The 12,094-nt window shown below is 40.0% G+C and overlaps 1 protein-coding gene and 1 long non-coding RNA gene across 2 annotated transcripts in view; one reads left to right on the plus strand and one right to left on the minus strand.

The window, feature by feature from the left end:
• The first annotated feature begins 3,596 nt into the window (after window positions 1-3,596).
• The window catches only part of LOC108879461 (solute carrier family 45 member 4), a 52,236-nt gene continuing 43,738 nt past the window's right edge, over window positions 3,597-12,094 (plus strand). The window contains 2 exon segments of the mRNA XM_018670736.2: window positions 3,597-3,757; window positions 5,226-5,307. The gene's annotated coding sequence lies outside the window, so the exon portion shown is untranslated.
• Window positions 5,933-7,974, minus strand: LOC108879462 (uncharacterized). Its single transcript, XR_001960347.2, has 2 exons — window positions 6,696-7,974; window positions 5,933-6,476 (listed from the first exon to the last, which is right to left on the minus strand). It is a non-coding gene; the product is annotated as an uncharacterized LOC108879462 (long non-coding RNA).

Consider the following 12,094-nt stretch of genomic DNA (forward strand, 5'->3'; position numbering starts at 1 on the left):
GTCTTGAGTTTGTCTTTATTTTCAACCAGAGCAAGTTTCAAGTTACTGTCTATGCCAGTGGTTTTCTGGTGATGACTCATGAATACATATAGCTTCACTTTAGGGGATTACAAGGCAAAAAGGTTTGGAACCACTGTTCTATGCGATAAATTCAGGAAGTGCACTTTACAAAGTTTTACAATGTGATAAAGTCATGGATCATAAAATTGTATAGCATGCATTTTTTTTTCCTGTGCCCATCCCAAACTAGGATGACTATGTCCATACTGGTGTGCACTTCTTTATGTCCACCAAAAGAGGGTGCTGTTTGATCTCAAGACAAGTGAAAGTGAGGGCAAGCAAAGAGCTGATGAAGTTTATTTTCAAAGATCACAACACACCATCAATATAATCAATCAATATAATAGGACTGCAGCTAAAGATTATTATCTATTCTTAAGATTATCATCAGCAAATAATCTGATAATTCTATTCTCTGCTAATTGATAAACCATTTTCTTTCTCAGATGTTAGAGGAGGAATAGACATTATAATTCATGGCATCTCCAAAGTCCTTGTTTTGAGCAACCATCAGTCCAAAACCCCAAAGATTATTTAATTAAATATTCATATTTAACAAAGAAAAGCAGCAAATCATCACAGAAGAGAAAGATGAGAAGATGAAACATTTGGCATTTTTGTTTGAAAAGTAACTCAAAATAAAATTATTATTATTATTATTATTGTTATTTTCTGTCAATTGACAATCAATTAACCAGCTATTTCAGCTCCACAATATATATGTAACTCCATACCAACAGACTTGGTCCAGCCTGCTCAGGTGTCCTTGAGCAAAACACTGAATCCCTTTAAAGGTCCTATTCTGTGAATGACCTTTGACCTCCCCGTGGAGCCAGTCAAGGTGCTTTTACATGAAACTATACACACTGAAACTATCCTCCTGACCGCCAGATATTGTGTGTGGTTGTGAACTTGTGTGCAGTTGTATCTGCAAAAACATTAGTGTGCGTGTCTGTGTCCTGGACATTGTTTTGTTACATAAAGCCATAAGCAGCTGTTAATCTCTCAACGTGCAGGTCCACTCATGCCTCGGTTGCAGTGGAAGATAAATTATTTTCTGTCTCCTCGGCAGCTCTTAATCAGTTTCCTCTAATCCACAAACTTTTACTTAAGGGAAGTGAGTGCTAGATTTAAGGGGGAAAACACAATAGTTGTTTGTGCTGCAACTTAAAACCAGACTTGAACTCTGCGGTGACAGAACAGTAACTCTAGTTAAAGAAACCAAACCAGAGAAGTTCCTCTTAGCACTGTAGCAGCTTGTGCAGGACTTCATGCTTTAGTCCTATTTCTGATTTATCTATTTGCTTATTTTTATTTTTTAGTTGTCGTTGGAGGAGACAGCCTTCAACATGAAATAAATTACAGACCATTGAAGAACATCTGTGCTGTTAAAGGATGAGGCTGGAGTTAGACCAAACCAATAATTTGCTCCTTCCCCCGATACTTTTTGACATAAATGTTTAAAAACAGCTCACAAATATCTAGTTTCTTATTTTTGTTTAAATGTTTGTGGTTTCAAAAAAATAGCAAACGTTGCTCAAATACAAGAAAACACTGCATTTGTTAGGAACTACTTTCAGCGGTGGATTAATACACATCAGTGATTATTTATGGCAGCAAGATGGAGTATGTTGGATTCAAATTCATGCAAGTGCACATTACTGGTGGATCACTGGGTATCATGCACAGTGTATTTCTGCTGTTTACCTTGTGATTATTGCGACAAAATGCTAAAATAACTGCAGCTGTGAAAACTTTCCAGAGTTGTAAAGTCCTGTTTTGTAGTATTATAAAACACTATGCAGTGATTTGGTGTCTAAAAAAATGGGATCTAGATCTCAGGGTTGTTTGTTCTGGTCTTTTCATAGGATTTGTTGACCACTGGAAAAATCTAGAATATCACCAGACTTTAAAGACCCATCTGCGATAACTTCTTCAACAGATTCAACATGAACAGTTACAGGTTAAATCCCTACTGCTGAAGTGTTATTGACAAGTGTACATAGATTTACTGCAGATGTTATTATGTTGTTATGGTTTTGTGTTAATACACTGCCTCCTACAGGGCAAAACAAATAATAGATAATTAAATTTACTACATGACTATGATATTTTTAGAGTTGCACTCCTAATAATGTCCTGACATTAGACATGTCTTAAACTTTAGATGATGATGAATTTGGATGTTTATTTTTTAAATCTGCTGCAGAAAAAACAGCTGCATCCAGGTTATTATGAGCAATTCTACACCTCCCCATACTAACTACACTGCTCAGCCACCTCTGTTTTTTAAAGATCTGGCTGTGAGCCTCTAGATACATCACCGTCTTTTACCTAACACGATGGCACAAGCTGTGTTTGCAATTTCTCAGCTGACTGGCACTGAATGTACAAAAGGAGTTATTTTTACCACACCAGGAAACATTCACTTCTCTTGTCACTCCTCACGTCACCCGTTCCTTCTGTCGCTTCTATTCTTTACCAAAGCCTGTATTTTGGTATCAGTTCTTCCTCATGTGAAGCCTCAGGCCAAAGCATGTAATCAGTCTGGATGTTGATGCAGAGGGAGGAGCAGGAGATCCAGATGATGACAGAGAAGCTGACACCCCTCGAGCTTTAAATCTTTAAAAACAGTTTAGCATGCTGTGTGATGTGTGCTGTTTTTATTGATAATCTGAAAGTCACAGTGGTGTTGCATGAGCAAACTATAGCTGTTATATAGCCTACTGTGTGCTCTGTGACCTGGCCTGCAGAGAGAGGTCAAGTTAGATGTGTTTTCACTCCTGGAGGAGGGAACATCACCTACAGGGTTATTCCAGATGTTACAGGGAAGCATGCAACATCTGTCATGGCTTTAAGTGCAGATTTATTTTAGCATGGAATCTGTTTACCACAGGCCAGGACTGCACTCAAGTTTCAATAGAACATTAACTAAACCAGTGATTCACAAATTGTTTTATGCTCCTGCTTGTTTACTAATTGTTTTAATGCCTTACCAATCAAAAAGAGCTTTTCATTTGTCAGCACGCACAACATGAGCTTTGCTGGGTTAGGCAGTTTTAAGAATAATACCATGACCACAGGTGCTGACATTTCACCTGTCAAGACCTCTGTTTACTGTCCAACCGCCTTGTAGTTCTCCTATGATGGAATAATATTACCGTGCCCAAGGTTTTTGATGAACTTAATAACACACAGGTACACACACACACACAAATAAAGCAACTGGATAAAACACAACTTTACAACATATTAGTTGTAAAGCGTTTTGTAACCCACCCACTGGCTGTCAAGATACATTTTTTAGTTGAAAAGGTATGTTTTTCCCTCTTAAATGTAGTGGAATATAACTTTAAAGAAGACTCAAATGGAAATATTTAAATTATTATTAATTATTCAAAATTGTACCTGTGCAGTGAAAAAATCTTACGGTATACCCCTTTAAAATTCAGCCTCACCGCTTGTTTGTATACCACCGCCACGGCTCCGCCTCCTTATGCAAATGAGACGTGTCGTCGGCGGAAGCCAGCGGTACGCCTCTTCTTCCGACAGATATTCCTTTAAAGGCGTATTTAAAGCCCTGGCTTCAGTCGCAGGAGCAGCGGAGAACCTATGCAAGAAAAGCTGCCGCAGAGCCGAGCGACTTGTCCGAGCGGACAAAAACACACGGAGCCAGCGGCTGACACGACCCGGCGAGGTGAGCGCGGTGTCCGGCCGAAGCGCCGGCGACTTAGACGGGAGGGGGGGGACGGATATTAAAAACATTTTGCGGCCGCTGCTCAGTCGGCTCCGGCAGGCGGAATACACAGCATCTCAGGTTGCTGCTGCAGAGAGGAGGAGGAGGAGAAGAAGAAGAAGGAGGAGGAGGAGGAGGAGGTGGAGGAGGAGGAGGAGGGGGCATGTACAGTAGTTTCTGTAGGCCTGTGTCAAAAACAAAAAGAGAGAGGGAAGATAGACTGGGGGTGCAGGCAGCCTGGGACAGGTCAGGTTGCATAATTAGTTTGCGCTAATTATAAAGTGTGTATAATTAGGGGTCCTGAGCGGTGTTGTACAGTTTGTCAGGCAGGCAGAGGCTTAAAAACAGAAGAGGCTCTGGGTTGCACCGAGGGCATTAGTGTTTCCTTCATCACTGCATCTTTGTAATGAACCAGGAACAAGCAGTTTACTGTAGTGAAAAACACACCTTTGACTGTGGGAAGACCAAAACAAAAGAGCTACTGGTTTGTTTGGATCCTGGGCTGCTGGGCTCACAAGTTCAAAAATAAAGAAAATATGAGAAGCCTTCCTCCCTGCTGTCAACTATTCATCTGTGTTTCCATTTTAAGTCGCCTCTGGTGCATTAAGATGTCATCAGACGTGGGTGTTTGGCACCGGTCTGCAGTTTGACTTGAATGTTAAAAAAAAACAAAACGAAAAAAAAAACAACACCTAGAGCTGTGAAGGTTAGACAGTCAGCTGGTAAGAAAAATCAATGCATTAAAGTCATTTTTAAGCAAAAGTATCAGAAAAAAAATCTCTGGTTCTTGTGTTTCGAAATGTGAGTATTTGTGGCTTTGTTTAGGGTTTTATGATGGTAAGGTGATTATCTCTGATCAGACAAAACAAGCGATTCCAGGACGTCATCTCAGGCTTGTTTGAAGTTGTTTTGGGCATGTTGCAGACCAAGCAATTAATCAACTAATCCAATAAATAATTGACAGATTAAAACCACAATATAAACAGTTGCACTTTAAATGTCAGTGTCAAATTAACAACAGAGCTCCTTCATCTCTTTGCTGTCACAGAACATGCATACGCTGTTCTGTTTCATTTACCTTAAAAGACAATAGCCTCCTTTAATAGATCTGTTTGATATTACTTTCCTACTTGGAGTTCCTACTAGTTAGATTTGACCTCTTGCATTCAACAGCAATGTGTGTCAAATATATATGTGTTTGACATCAGCAGCTCTGTCTGGTGCAAAAGGCTGGTGTATGGAGAGACACTAGAGAGAACGTGTTCAGGGTTGTGCTGCTTTTTATGTGTTCTGATGTGTTGGCATCTACTGATTTATTTTTATGTTTGTGAGCTTTAGAGCGCATGTGCTGTATTGATTTAATGTATACAATGACTTACTGGGTGTGTGTTTGTGCTGGGTCTTAACTCTGTCGTGTGTGTGTGTTCAGGTACGACTTCAGGGCTTAAGATTGCAGCCTGGACCAAACAACAACGTCTCAACGACATTTATGAAGCTTTTAAGGCCTTTTGGTGAGTCAGAAATCCACACACACACACTGAGGAAGTAGCACCCATTTGTGTTATCCGCTGTCATCATTTTTTAAGTCTGTTTATGTATTATTTTGCTGTCTGACCTAGTAAATCTGCACAAAAAACCCTAACAAATGTCCCAAAGAGAGATGTAAATGACCAACAGATGTGCTCCCTCTTGTCTTTTGAAATTTGATGTGTTTCTATTCTGCTGAAACCCACGACCGACACGGGCAGAACAATACTGAGTAGACGTGCAGTGTATGTGTATATATGGCCTCGGTGTGATCCGATCGTGGTCTTGGTTTTGCATTGACCTGACAGGATCAGCAATAACACATGCATGCACACAAACACACACACACACTCTTCCGTAAGAATCTTTTGTCTTTCTGTGTGACGCCCGCGCTCTCAACATGCTGTGATGCAGTTTAGGTTTCACATTGCTTGCTGGGGAATCGGCCGGCTCAGCTGAAGTGAAAGCGATTGACTTCCTCTTGATGAAATGTTTGCTGACTATCAACTGGTGCTGAGTCAGCGGTGACTTATTACCGACACACACACACACACACACACACACACATAAATGTAGCCAGACACAAGGGATCACGCGCAGACAGTCACATGAAGGCACATGCTCATGCACATAAATGTACATTTGCACAGATGTTTAATACCCCTGTTTACATACTGTACACACACACACACAAAGGCTTTTCATCATCTGCCCACATACAAATATATACTTTGCATGGCAAACTGGTTCATATTTCCATAAACAACATACAGATAATGTCTTTGGATCACAAGCACTGAGCCTAGATATATACGGTATCATCCTTTACATGTGTTGCACATGTCATTCTGAGAGACACATTAATGGACAAGTGAGGACAAGACTGAGGTTTGGAGCTGAAATCTAAGACTTTTGCAGGAGGATCTTCACTTTAAAAAATGTCTATTTAGGGTTGAATTTCAGCCCAGATACGCAAAAACATACACACACATTCATTCACCCACCAAACGCAGTATATTCCAAATATATATTCCAAATTGGCAGGTTCCAAGGCCGCTGTTGAATACTGCAGTTTGTGCCAACAACACCAGCGCACTCGCTGCCACTCCAGATCTGTTTCGTTTCCACAATGCATGAAGAAGCTTGAGAGTCTCTGTGGGAGCAGACAAAACATGTAGGTTCCTCAAAACAACAAGGTGTCCTGCTACGAAGAGGTTTTTAGATGTTTATTATGTAACCTCAACACTGACGGTTTTTGAGTCGTTGCTTTTTTTTCTCACTGCCTACTGACACATCCGTCCAATATAGACTAAAGAGCATGATAACTAGTCTATTGTTCACTCTTTTCTGTTGTCTTTGGTCAGATACTCACCATTTAGCCAAATTTGTCAGTAATACTGTCTGCCTCATACTGTCCCTTTCCCCCCTCCCATGTCACACACACACACACACACACACACACACACACACTTACACTGACAAATTCATGAACAGCAGATCTGGCTTTGTATCCTGAGCCTTGATCCTGTGTGTAGATAACCCATTTCCTGAGAAAGAGAGAGAGAGAGAGAGCAAGCAAAGAAAAGAGTGAGCGTGTTTTCCCACCTCTGATCAAGACCACAAGACTGTGTGTTTATGCGTGTGTGTGTTTGTTGTCTCACTTACATCAATGCCATCAATAGCCCCAGTTATCTCTACCAGATCTTACACACGCACACACACACACACACACACACACACACACTTGTTGCAGCTATAAATGCTGTTGTGTAGCTTCAAGCTTAATTTGAGTCACAGTATTTGGCAGCTGAGGAAAAACAGGACCAATCCCGGTTTGTTTACATATTTTTAAAAATGTTTTTTGAGGCAAGAGGCAAATTGAAATGTGATTTGTGTAAAGATCTGGCGTGGTTTTTCATAAGTCTTGTGGGGTGCTCACTTTCTAGGTGGGTAAAAATGACTTAATTGCTTAATTTGGGCTCTTAGCAAAGTCATGCTCTCTGAACAGAGATCAGGAAAAAGTGACATCAGTGTTACAGTTTGATTTTTTTTTTTTTTTTTTTCATTGGGAATCTGCAGGCCAGTGTGTTTGTTTGTGTCTGTGTATCAAAGCTGTGTGTGTGTGTGTGTGTGTGTGTGTGTGTGTGTGTGTGTGTGTGTGTGTGTGTGTGGTGTGTGTGTGTGTGTGTGGAGAGACTATCAGCAACACTGCATACATGGCTAGCTGTTTTCTAGTGGTGGAGGACTGTTATCAAAGTCAATATCAGATGGCTGTACTGTATTTAGCCCTGGCTTTGAGTTAGAGGACACACACACACACACACTCTGCAGCCAGAGAGATTGTCAATAATACAAAACGTTGTCTAAGAATAGCTGCTTTCCACTTTGTTTCTCTCCTTCTTTCAGTCTCTTTCTTTCTGACTTGTTTCTTCTCCACTGTTTTAGTGACTTAAGCAACTTCTTCCCTTTTTTGTTTTCCATTTTTACACATCTTGAACTTGTGTTTTGTTCTTGGTGGTTAAACTCATCACTTACAATCAAAGGAAATCAGCGCGTGAGTGAGTGCAGTGATGCGTTACATTTTTAACACTTAGAGGCTCAGATTCAAAGTTTATTCTTGACTTTGGAATCAGTTACTGACAAAGTAATCTCACCACAAGGTCCATTTAAGGAGCTGTTAGGGAGCCTGCAGCCCTATCACATGGTCTTCTTCAGACAGGATGGCCCCTTTTTGTCATCCACTGTTTTCAAGGTCAAAAAGTTTCAATCTGACATTTAAGCCAATGTGGACAAGAGGTCCTCAAAAAATCTGCTGAGGAAGTTCATGTGGATCAACGAAAAGTTTTTAGTCCATTTCAAAACACATAGGAACATTAAAATAATCAGCTGAAGTGAGAAAGAAGAAGCTGCTTGTGTTAAAGAGTGAGTGTCAAGTAACACTTACTGCTGTGTTACCACTGGCCTCCTTTTATTCCTCCTAGTCTCTCATTGTTAAATTTACAGTTAAAGGTTACCTGAGGTCACAGGTCTTTATATATTAAAAAAAAGGCCTAAATCAGAGGTTTTTACCCTCATATAGCTGTAGCCGCTCCTGTCAGAGGAGCATAATGAGCTGGCATTTGTTTTGGCTGTTTTTCAGTGGTTACTGGTGGTGTGAAATCCTGTTCATAAATCGGTTCAAAATCAAGTGCGAGGAGTGTTATTCTCTTACCAAGTGCAAATGCAGTGAGGTCGGCAAATTCTGCAGCAGCGTGAACCAAATCTTGACCTTTCACTTATCAAAGGAGTAGTGAAGCTTGTTTCCTTGCTCAGTAATTCATTTTTCCCACCATTTGGCCATTTGGACCAGCAGCCTGCTTCTATGTTATCTTGGCTGGATACTAATTCAGATTAACCCCTGAAACCTTTAGTGCAGTAATAGGTACAATTTACAGATATTTCTGATATTGATGTGTCTGCACAGCTTCTAAAATCTTTCCCCATTGCATTTTTGTAACTGCAAAATGCACCAAAAGTCATGGTGAAGGTTAGATTTTCCCTAACCTCAGGGCGGACTAAATCTCAAAACCGATAGCATGAAAAACCTGAACAAATTTGGCTTGACCGCACTCTGGAGCTCTTTGGTCTCCGCTGCCTGTGGTTAATTTTAATATCATCAGTGAACCATGTACCGCGATGAAACATCTGCACCTTGAGCCAAGACAGACAAACTGCAGCACGTCATTTCACTTTCTCTCGCCAAAGTTTTTTCCAAAGTCATTTTGTCCCACAGTTTTAAATCAGTTAATGGAACTTTGCTCTTAAGGCATCTTTTTGGGTTTCCTCCAATCACTGTTCCCATCTTTACTGACTCATCCTGAGGAGAAAAAAAAATGTCCCAGGAACAAACTGATGTCCTGCCTTCCAATTAGATTACCAGAGAGCTGACTGGATGCCAGAGATGATTGGCAGCGAGTCAAATTCATTTTGCACGGTTTGCCTCTAGGTCTTCGTTGGCAAAGCACTCACCACACCCAGTTCTCACACAGTTATCTCTCTTCGTTATTTGCTGTGTCACAGTTTAAGTTGGTGTGTGTTATGCATTGCATATCACACATGGCATGTTGAGGAGTTTTAGCATTGTGTTGATATTGTAAAAGGCAGGCCACACCGTCTGGTTTCACTGTACATAACTGCGTCTGACATGTTGTTAAACTGGTTGTTAAACTGAAAAACTGGTGATCCTCAGCCACACACACACACACACACACACACACACATCAGCTTTAAGACATCTGAAGACACTGGATCATGTGTCTGTAGGTTGAAGTTGACTTTGTTGTGTTAAAGTTGCAATACTTTGGCATCTGGCACAGAGAGTAGGCAGCACAGGAAGCTGATGTGCACAGCAACCGAACTACCACAGCATGCTGCTAAACTGTGTTTTTATCTTATCTTTGGTGCGAAGGGAGTGCAGTTTTACATCTTCAATTTTGGTATGAGTTTTAACAAAAGTGGTTTATCTTGAGTAGCTCACAGAAAAAAAAGTCTTGGTTCAGATGATCTGAGGTAAGATGGGTAATATGGATGAAATCCTAACATCACAGTACTGTATATGTAATTTTAGATCATGATTCCTGTAAAATCAATTGAGACATGATCACTAATACCTGAGAAAAAACAAAGCACTTCATCACAATGAGAGAAAAATAATCACACAGTATAATAAAATTGCCATTAAAAAGTTCTTATCATTGAGCTAAAATGTTGCCTAATCAGTATATGAGCATGTTACTCAACCCTCAAGCCACAGTACGCTGTGTGACACGTAAGAACTTTATTTTTTCACTGTTTCCTAGAACCTGATTATTTTTTTGGCATTTACTTATTTATCATGAAAATAGTTGCTGGAATCATTTTCTGTCGACTAATCGTTCCAGCTCTAGCTGTGGACATGTAAGTGCACTGTCTGAAAGGGGCAACACACACACACACACACACAGACAAGTAGTCAGGTATCTAGGTTGAAAGAGGAGAGAAGATAACTGGCTGTGTGCCAGTAATGTCATTAACACTGTTAGCAATGCTGCTGCACTCAAAGTAATGGACACACACTCACATACAGACACACACACATTTATTCACTTTGGAGCTGATTTTCCTGCAGCCATAAAAGAAAGAGAGCTCTTTTTTCACCTCTTTTTTTTAAATACCTTTTTACAAAATAAAAGTTGATATATTACAGCAGCAGGTAGACCAGGAACCGGCTGATACTTTATTATACAACTCAGTGTCACATACATTATATATCACAGAAATCATATAGCATTTTGTTAAAAGTTGTCACCAGCAGTGCTCTGATCCACAACATCATACCTAAATATTGGTGTCTGTGTTCCATTTGCCCAAAGAGGTACTCTGAAACATTAGTTCCTCTTTCACCTTCTGTCTGTCTCTGTGTTTGTCAGGTTATGTGGTTGTTCTGTTCTGGCATCACTCAGTGGGGTCAAGCACAGCGAGAGCAGCGGGTTTTACTGCGGCCTTTTGAATATAAAAACGTGCTCACTCATGGCACTCTCGAGTGCTTTGGATTAAACGCTTCACCAGAACAGCTCTGTGTGTTTATGCGGCCCAGTTATTGATTTTGTAATTTGATATTTGGATTGTTCTTGTGCTCTGTGTCCTCATGTTTTTTTGGATGTTTATGGAAATGTTCTTGGAGAAAGTTTGTTTCTCTGACTCTTTGGTGAAGTGTTTGGTAAAGTCAGGCACGATTATGAGTCACCACAGCCGGTGTGGTGCCTGATTTGATCATAACATCATGTTGCCGATGGTACAGATGAAAGCATTGTTGGAATAATGTTGCAGACTCTGACGTGAAGGAGAGTTAGCAGATAATCTCACCTGACATTTCTATTCAAGTTACTGACATTTTCAGCCACAACTTATTTGTTGTTTATCCCATAAAATCTGCTCTAACTGGCATTACTACATCTTAGATCATTTATAATTCACAATACAGGGAATTTTACTGTGTGTAGAGCACTTTATAGTTTGTTATATACAGTATATTGATGGACAGTGCATAAAGGTAGTAGGTGCGTTGCTTGTGTATATTGCACTGTAGGATAATTTGTTATATACTATAGGGTATAATAATTAACCCTCAAAAACACACCAGCTGTTTGAGGTGGTGTGACCTAAATGACATAAATGGCTATTTTTGATGAATGAATGTGGACACACAGTTTCAAGGGTTTATGACATTGTTTGAAAGCAAGACTGCTTTGAACGTAGGGAGAGATTTTAGATCTATAGTCTGTTGTGCATTAAGGTTGGGTGGACCTGTATTTTAGGTATCAATACAAATTACCAGGTGGTTAGAATCAGTACCAGTGTGTTATAGTAAAAAGAAGTAATGTTTGGTAAATCAATCATGATTATGCTTTCAGAAGTAACTTATCACTCGTGCATTTTTCTTGAGTAATCCTAGCAAATATCCACCCCCTACGTGTGTACATTAGCTGCATTTAATGATAAAACCATAGAAAGTCAGATTGCATTTTTGTGCAGAATTTTGTATGCGTTGTCATTATTAACACATGAAATGCTTCTCATTTGCACAGCATCTCTTTTTGTTTATGTTCATTGAAGTTTTAACAGAATGTTGACACCGTGAGATGCTGATGATGATTTATGGAGTCTGAGTTCATGCACTAAATTGGTATGACACTAAGTCTGCTGGTACACATCTACTGACACGTTGCCAGTTTTCAAAATAGGCTGTGTTTG

Source organism: Lates calcarifer, linkage group LG3 (genome assembly GCF_001640805.2).
Source record: "Lates calcarifer isolate ASB-BC8 linkage group LG3, TLL_Latcal_v3, whole genome shotgun sequence".
Classification (NCBI taxonomy): domain Eukaryota; kingdom Metazoa; phylum Chordata; class Actinopteri; family Centropomidae; genus Lates; species Lates calcarifer.